Source organism: Pocillopora damicornis, chromosome 2 (assembly GCF_964200805.1).
Source record: "Pocillopora damicornis chromosome 2, jaPocDami1.2, whole genome shotgun sequence".
NCBI classification, from domain to species: Eukaryota; Metazoa; Cnidaria; class Anthozoa; order Scleractinia; family Pocilloporidae; genus Pocillopora; species Pocillopora damicornis.
This window is the reverse complement of record NC_142671.1, coordinates 16,148,055-16,156,594: the sequence shown is the minus strand read 5'-3', so window position 1 is coordinate 16,156,594 and position 8,540 is coordinate 16,148,055. Positions and strand designations below refer to the sequence as shown.

The following is an 8,540-nucleotide window of genomic DNA, read 5'->3' as shown; positions in this document are numbered from 1 at the left end:
TTCGAGTAATATTTGATTGAAATTAGTCCGAGTGGGATTGTGCGATTATTTTCCTAAATTCGTTTGGCCTTCTTGTGTTTCTTCGAGTTAGCAAAGACGATACACATTGAAACTAGTTAGCGCAAAGGTTACTTGGAGAATCAACATGGCGGACACAAGTGAACCTGTTATCAGTTCATAGTTTTTCTTTGTGACTCGTTAATTTCTGGACAGTTGAAAAGTAACAACGAATTCTTTTAAACCTGGTATACTGCCATATCAGCTGAAACATAAAACTTATTTCATTTTTATTTGGTTAAATGCTGCAGAGTGGAAACAAGTGAATCCTTGGAAGGTCCTAGTGATCCGACAAACGGTGATATAGTAAAAAGATCTTCTAAAAAGATTTGATTCTCTATAGGTGCCAAAAAATGGGAGACAAGTTGAGTACTTTTATAATTAGCGAAGCTTTATGAAGTAGTTAAAAGGTATAAACAATCTTGAGTAAGTTTAGTGAATTATTATGTGGAAAATTTATCGTCAGTATGTGAGTTTTATGTAAATCATAACTCTTTTCTTAAATTTAAAATTTCTCACCATTTTGATTTGGAAGCAAAATTAAACATCGAATTTACAATGTTTGGACGGTCATAAGCTCTTAACAGGTTTGATTTTGTTCATGTCAGGTAGGCTGACCCAAAATGGTCTCTCAAATCTTTAAGACTTCCTAATGCCAGACACAAAAACTTCGCTTGTAAAATGAAACTATTAGTCTCTGAAAAGGTGCTATTATTTTCTTTTTGAGCTGACTAAACTTGCAATCTGGGTATTTTTTCAAAGCACTTCTTCAATTTCCAGTCTAGCCACATTTTTTAACGTCGCCTTCTACCTCCACCGTCTCAGCGTCGTCGTCTTCCTCATCAATCCCCATGTTTTGAACTCCTTTCTCAGCTGCTATCGTCTCTATCTGCTGGTTGGCTGGTTTTTCACTGAGTGAGACGTCGGCTTCCCTTTTTGAGTTTGAGTGTTGTGGCGACTGAAGAGATGTATCCCCGGAAGATTTCACCAAGGGGGGTCTGATAAGAGCGGGTCTCCAGCACAGCAAAGACAGATAAACAGGCATGATGCACAAGCCATGAAAAAGCCCGAGCATGACGATGCCAAAGAACATTCTAAAGAAAATTCGGAATATCTCGGATGCAGCAAATGCAAGTACAACCATGCCAAGGAACGTACTGACTCCTAAAACATATCAAGAAGAAAAGACAGCGGATGTTGCGACGGGCATAGCACTACAAATGTTAGGTAGGTGGTGGAAGTTACTTAAAGCAGAAATGAATTTCACCTTAAGTTGTTCCTTGAAAAAAACGAAGGATGAGATTTTTTCAATCATTTGCGGTACACCCGAAAAATTTTGGTTTTATCAACTAAGTTGATAAAGACCATTAGACACTGTAAAGAGATTATAGAGCTGATGTTTGAGCGTTAGCCGTTCGTTGGAGAAGATTCGTTCAAAACATCAGCTCCATAATTTATTTGTGGTGGCCAATTTTCATCATCAACTCAATAGATCCAAATTTTCTTCCAATACCTCCTACCGAAACAGGACCACAGTCTTTAAAATCCTGTTTTACGCGCCAGAAACACAAAGATGTCAATATGTTTGTAAATGCTTACTTTTCTCGGTCACGTTTTACAATAATTGATTTTGCTTTCGACGTACCTCCCATGAAAACACTTGCACCCAACGTACTTAAAGCATCCACAACTCGCTCATCGGCTGTTACTTTGCTTGACATAATGTATGCATGGGCAATGTGGGCACTGCAGTCAACTGCAAATCCGATGGCCATTACTAGGTTAATCATGGAAACAGAGTTCAGAGACACATCCCAGATAACCATTAAACCAAATAACTCGCAAACCAGCGCTGCGAAGTTAAGCACCACCACGAACGTCACAGTACAATCCATAAAAAAGGGGCTTGTGACAATTACCACCGTTAAGCCTGCGATTATCAGGTTTCTTAGGGTCTCACGTGACGTAATTGCGTATTGTTCAAAGAATATGAAGGATCGAGTGATTGGAAAGGCATTCAGTTTGGACTTCTTTGTTATGTCTTCACGGAGTGTGAGCATAGCGTTTTTCTGGAAGGTGGAGCTACCCGAATCCTTCATATAGCCTATTACGCGAGAAGCTTCTATTTTGGTCTCATCCTCGGATAACTTCACGTCCTGTGTGAAATACGAGAACTCGGGAATACAAAGGAATGTTTTCAATTCTCGTAGAAAACCTGAGCCAGTAATGTTTCTCTTCGACTTTTTAGCATACTGGGCTAATGCAACCATCCAGGATAGCGATTGGTTCTTGTAATATTCATTTTCCTTAAATATGTTCGTTAATTCTTTAATGTCGCTCTGCGTGGACCTCAATTGGTATCAACCTTACCAGTCTGCACGATACTCACTCCAATGGACAGCTCAAAGTACTTTTCTTGAGCTGTCAAAAACTGCCTCAAGTAGGAATCATCTCTGGCCAGTATACGTCTATCAAATGACTCGTCTACCTGAGTGACTCCGTATATCCCAGCACCAAGCAGTGACAGAGAGAAGAGTATAACCAGAACTTTTGTAAATGGAAGGATCAGGAATGCGCCCCAGTATTTCATAACTTTATTTGAAGTTTGGGGGAGAGGCTCATCCCATGCTGGTTTACCCTCTTTTGGCCGTGGTGCCAGGCAGAATGGGAGGACATCTCTGCGGCCAGATTTAATTCGTCTTACGTCGTATGTCATAAGGGCCACAAAGAATGTGACAACCATCAGGAAGGAGAACGTCACCGTCAAGGCAGCATAAACACAGAAATACCTGAGAAAAGAAAGTAACTAAGTTTTAATTTAGACGATTTCATTGAAATACTCTGCAACATTAGATGAAATTGGAGAACTTGAAAGCCAATCAAGTGACATTTCATGCCACCATTTGTGCTTACAGCTCAATCATACAAGGGCAAAAAAGATATTCCAAGAAACTGTAAGCATTTTCATCAGAAAATCAATTCATTAACTCTTGTCACAGCTCGACATCTCACTTCAATGATTTGCATTTGAGGTTTTAAAAGAAATTAATACAGGTCACTTAATAAATTCGGCTCCTTTAAACAATTACGCCATGGCTTAAAACCTAATGTTATTGTCTTCATCTTCACAAACTGGAGAAGCACTGGTTATCAATTCAAGTATCTTACCTGATAGCAGGAAATGAGGTAGACGTGCTGACCGCAAACGCAACTAAATCAGTCATAGTTGTCATAGTAACTGTTGCACCAGAATGTTTCATAACCGCTTTGATCTTTCCGGTTGTCGACAGGTCACGTGGCTGCCGATCAAGCTCGTCGACCATGATGAACATGTCGTCGATGCCGATTCCAAGAACCAAGAAAGGTAACACCCCGACCAAACTAACAAAAGGTACACGGAGCCACATACCAAGGCCGAGCCCAGACAAAATTCCTAGGGCAACTGCGATGACCCCTCCATTAGCAAGTAAAGCATGACCAGTCAACGGATTAAGGTACTTGCCCAGCATGAAACAAGCAAAAGAGATCATGAAGGTGAATGTGATTGACACCAGTTTAACATCAGACCCGGTACTTGCACTTATAGCATCATCCAGGCTCCTTTCACTTGAATAATGGACATCGAAGCACGAAAGTTGGTCCACTAACGAGCCAAGTTTATAAATGAAGGCCTTTTCCCAGTCGAGAATCTTGTCACTCTCATCATCGTCCCTCGGATCACGAAGGAGATAAATCATTTGCAAAGCTTTGGCGTTGGTAATGCTTCCATGTTTTCGAATGGCCTTGCCAAACATTCGGTTGAAATTCAACCAGAATGGGCGTCCATTACGCATGAGTAAACTTGTGTCGTTGTAGGATTTGCTCAGTTCCCGTTGGACATCATGTAAGTCCTTTCCGTTCAAGTTGCTTTCATTGAACTGCAAAAATTCTAGCGGATTAATCATCGCACATCCGTTTGGTGACCTAGATTTGTTTCCCGACAACGTGACACAGAGGTCTGAAAACGATTTCAACTCCATGACTGCATCGTGAGCTCTGAAGGTCTGTTTTAAACACTTCGGGGAAAGAGGATTAGGATTACTAGGGGAGGCCACCAGTAGGATGATTTCCTCTCGAAAGTTGACTCGGAAGTATTTCTCGGCAGTTTCCAAGTCATCTATTGCCTTGCTGTTTTGAGGGATGAACAATTTTACGGTTCTGTTTTCTGAATTGAACCAAACAAAGCCTACAGAACAGACACTGATAAATATGAGACACAACTGGATTGTTATCAGCGGATGTTTGGCGATCCCTATACCATACCAGCCAAAGAAGCGTTCCAAACAACGCATGTACCATTTGCAGAATGAGGACCACAGAAGACATGGAAGAAACCGGCGTGGATAGCAGGGTCTGTAAAAAAACACACATTGAAAAGTAAATTTTGATATGGGTTTTTGAAGTATTCAGTGGAGGAGAGTGATCTACTAGTCCCAAAATATTTGAAACAATTCCTCAAACGCTCTTCCCCTTCCCATCTTCCCCTCGGCCTGAAGATTTTCAGTAGGTCTGATTGTGCAGGGTGGATCAAACATGCCAAGACATGATCTAGCCAACGGCTCTTTCAACGTGTTTTTTGCTATTTTATTTTCCTTTTTCTGGTATTAAACAATGCCACTGTATTACAGATGACAGAGGATTACAAAGAGAAAGAATAAATACAAGGAATGCCTTGAACTTGCCAGAGAAAGAAATAGATATATAAACAGCATATAATGCACACAGCTTGCTACATAGTTTTTGCGACACATGTAAATCTTATTTTGGCTGGCTTAAGCCATGAGCCAGCCACCCTTTAAGTCTGATCAGCGGTTGACAGCAATCATCAATCGATGTACAATTTCATGCATTATCTCAAAGTTTTAGTCGCAGAAGTACCTCGAGTTCGGTGTACGACCTAACATGAGAGGTAAAACCTTAAATGGGTTTAGTTTCTAAAGAAACTGTGGTGCTGTCTTGGTGTTGTTATAACCATCATACTTTGTTCGTTACGTAAGTCTTAGCCGAAAAGACGAGAATTGTTTCCGAGCGCTTAAATAACGGCTTTTAACATCTTCGTGAATAGAAGATGCATCTCGTGGTGTATGTCTACTTCGATTGAACAGATTTCAAAATTTATTCGTTTCCCGCTGAATTTACTTCAATGCACCTCACCAGGTTGGTAGTAATCAAAGCGCCTGTATATGAAAGGGTCCAAGTATCGTTAAACTCCTGACATCTGAATCATAACCGAAGAGCAGGACAAACTGCGCTTGACATAAAGTATAGTATATCTTCTTTCAACGCCGTTACTATTATAACTTGCCCTTGTTTTAGTTTGCATGTAATTTCAACCATTACCATGAGCGCAATTAAGAATTACCATTCGGTCAGTTCCCTACCGAACTCTGAATCATCTGGCTACCAGAATTTTACCGAAAAAATACCTAAAATCATCGAAGTCTTGAACGTTCGCCCCCTCATCGAATCCTTTGCTCAAATTATTTTCTTCGCTTTGTGACATCCTTTTTTTGGTTCTATATATTAGAATATTTTGCTGCACATCGCGTCCATCGAGTTGTTCCTATTTCCTTCTCAAATTAAAGCTTTCTCTGGAACATTTTTGATAAGTAACAGCTAAACAGGAAGTTGAAGAGTTTGAAACATCACGTACGCACACGCACTATTTCCTTGTCATAGTAAACAAGCAGATAAAAGTGACAAATGAACCGGGATTTAACATGGGAGGTTTCAACTTCCCTATAATTACGAGTGAAGCCAACACGTACTCAATCGCAACGTAAACAAACTCGCCGCTTGGTACTGTTTTTTATTAAATAATAGCGAAACTATCCGTTCTCGAGACTTTCATTCCATCCTGAATTTATTATCACTGACACCTGAAGGGAAAAACGTCACGTCGTACCATCGTTCGAATCACGTTTACCTCGAGTATTAGAATTCTAGGGGGGGATGGGGGTAAGTTTCTAAAGAAACTGTGGTGCTGCGTCAGCGAGAGTAACGAGGTAATTTTGGTTTTATCGACTGAGTTGATAATGTAAATTGGCTACCGTAAAGAGTTTCAAAGCTGACGAAGGGCTAACGCACGAAACGTCGGCTTTGAATCTATATCAGATTTTTAAGTTTGCAAGCAAAATTGTTTAAACCTGTTTTTGATCGTAGGAGTTTGAAGCGATCCAAATTACGATCAGTTATCTGAATATTCTGAGACAAACGTTTTGTACAAAAAATAAAGGCCTTTTTTCCGATGCTTTGTCGTTATTTTCCTGTTCAATCAAAAACGGCGAACTTATACGTTTTCTAAGATTTCACACGTTCAAAAGTATATATTCTCCTTCACAATGACATATCTTCATTGATGCTAGGTTCTTGGAACTGTCACACTATCGGCTCGTCTCTGATTGGATGATGGATAGGAACAACCCAATCAGAAGAAAGGACAAAGAGAGTAGTAATCGCTTTTCCGACAAATGTGTTCGCTTTCTTTGCATGCAAGAACCAAACGAGCAAACTACCATGAGTACGGTAGGCAATTGCTGAGCAATATTTCGCTGTTGAGGGATAAATGTTGTAAAGTACATCTCCACATTGGTAATAATTCGTGGGAGAAATTCCTTTTATTTATCGATTATTCGTCGCTAGGAAAACATATACTGCCGACTTGTTATTTGTTTTCTTTGAATTTATTCCTCAGAGACTTCAAAACATCACTTAGTGGCTATTTTTATGTCACCTTGTGCGAGGCAATAACGGCAAGAAATGAAGTAATCCTCGTACAAACATTCACTACCTTCGAACATCCAATATTTCAAGGAAAAACACGGGTGCTCTGTAGAAAACTTTATCAATTATCAACAACATTTATATTTATATACAAATGATTACTTTGTTGAGTGCTGAAGCGCAATATTGTTATTTAGCACGTACATCTAATGCGTATAAACCAGAGGAGTCGGGTTCATCAGTTAATTTTTAGCAAGACTAGCACTAGTGTTGAAGTCACTTTCGCCCCATTATGGACAAATTCAAACCAGAACTCGAACAAGTGAAGGAATCGGACCAATCAAGGACCTCAGACCGGAAGTTTTAAAGTCCATTATGCGCTTCCCATTCCGACGTGATGGTGTTTTTATTTAAAAGATAGACATGGTGATTCCGAGTGGAATCTCTGTCTTAAAATATAAGGAAGGTCACCATTTTTAAACGCTCCTTTCTATCTTTTCACTCTTTTTAGTAGACTTTGATGAGTTGTAAGTCTTTTCCTTCCGTAGAGCGGGAGCCACGTTAAGCGCAGCTGTGAAATGTTTCCCGGCGCTCGAATTGTTCAACCAAATAATTAGTGTGACTCAGACACCCAAAATAAACCTATTTCCTGACACGTGTGAATGATTTTTTGCCCTAAATCCTGGGTTTTAAGTATCATAACATGCATATCTTTCTTTGTGAAAATCACGTTTGCCACCTTTTGGGCGGCGTGAACCAGAGTTAGAGATTTCGTGGACTTTACCGACTTTCTTTAAAGACAAGTTTGTCGCTCTATGAATATTGTTAGCTTCTTTTGAAAGTCAGAAGAGTCTCAGTATTCATGAATCATTAAGAGCAAAAATGAATAAATTGAATTCGTAGTGTTATCTCTGGCTTTTATGAGCCCGCTAACACATTACAGAAAGAGAAAGTTCGGATCATGTAGTTTTCTTCTTAGGGATCAAGCTCGCCAATTGAATTGCTTGCGGGCAATATATCACGAGGATGAACTGTTCCTTCGAGCAACAACAATCAAGCAAGAGACAGAGTAAATTTCCACTTTATTAACAGATCGATTCAGAGGTTGGTTAACTTGACCGTGGATAACAAACCTTTCTTGCATAGTCCACAGACTAGACAGTGAATGGTGTTTAGTTGAAGTACATACCCAAGAAGTAAAATATGGTCTTACCATACGCTGTGAACAGTCAATTTTTCACTGAAGCACTGAACATGAAAAGCATACATTTTTTAATACCCGCCTCCAGTCCAATTTGGGATTTGATTCGATTCCCCTCATCTTCCCTTTCAAACTGAATTAAGTTGTTTTGCCAGCTAAAGGAGAGTATCATTCGCTATTAAAATATTTCCCTCAGTAAATTTCCTCACAGCTATCGCTTTGTGTTTGGAAATAAATAACAAACAAGGCTTAAATGCACGGCCTTAAACAATTCTCAGTTAACCTACTTTTTAACTGGTTTAATTTTTCTACTATTTTTATCTCCTAGGGAATTTAAAAGACTTACGGAAAACTTATTGAAACATTCGAAAGTTTTAGACGTTAGCGAGAGGTCCGTCAAGTACGTGGGGAACATAGAACGACAGAGTCTCTTTCGTTTACATCGGTGCTAACAAGAGGTCAGGTCAGAAAGCAATTGTGTGACGCAGTTCTTTTCTTGCTCGATTCTCATGACTTTGAT

General features: G+C 39.7%; 1 pseudogene across 1 annotated transcript; it reads right to left on the bottom strand.

The window, feature by feature from the left end:
- Positions 1 to 274: 274 nt before the first annotated feature.
- Positions 275 to 5,694, bottom strand: LOC149050078 (patched domain-containing protein 3-like; annotated as a pseudogene). Its single transcript, XR_016183772.1, has 4 exons — positions 5,523 to 5,694; positions 3,226 to 4,449; positions 1,703 to 2,846; positions 275 to 1,221 (listed from the first exon to the last, which is right to left on the bottom strand). The product of XR_016183772.1 is annotated as a patched domain-containing protein 3-like (transcript).
- Between the last annotated feature and the right edge of the window lie 2,846 nt (positions 5,695 to 8,540).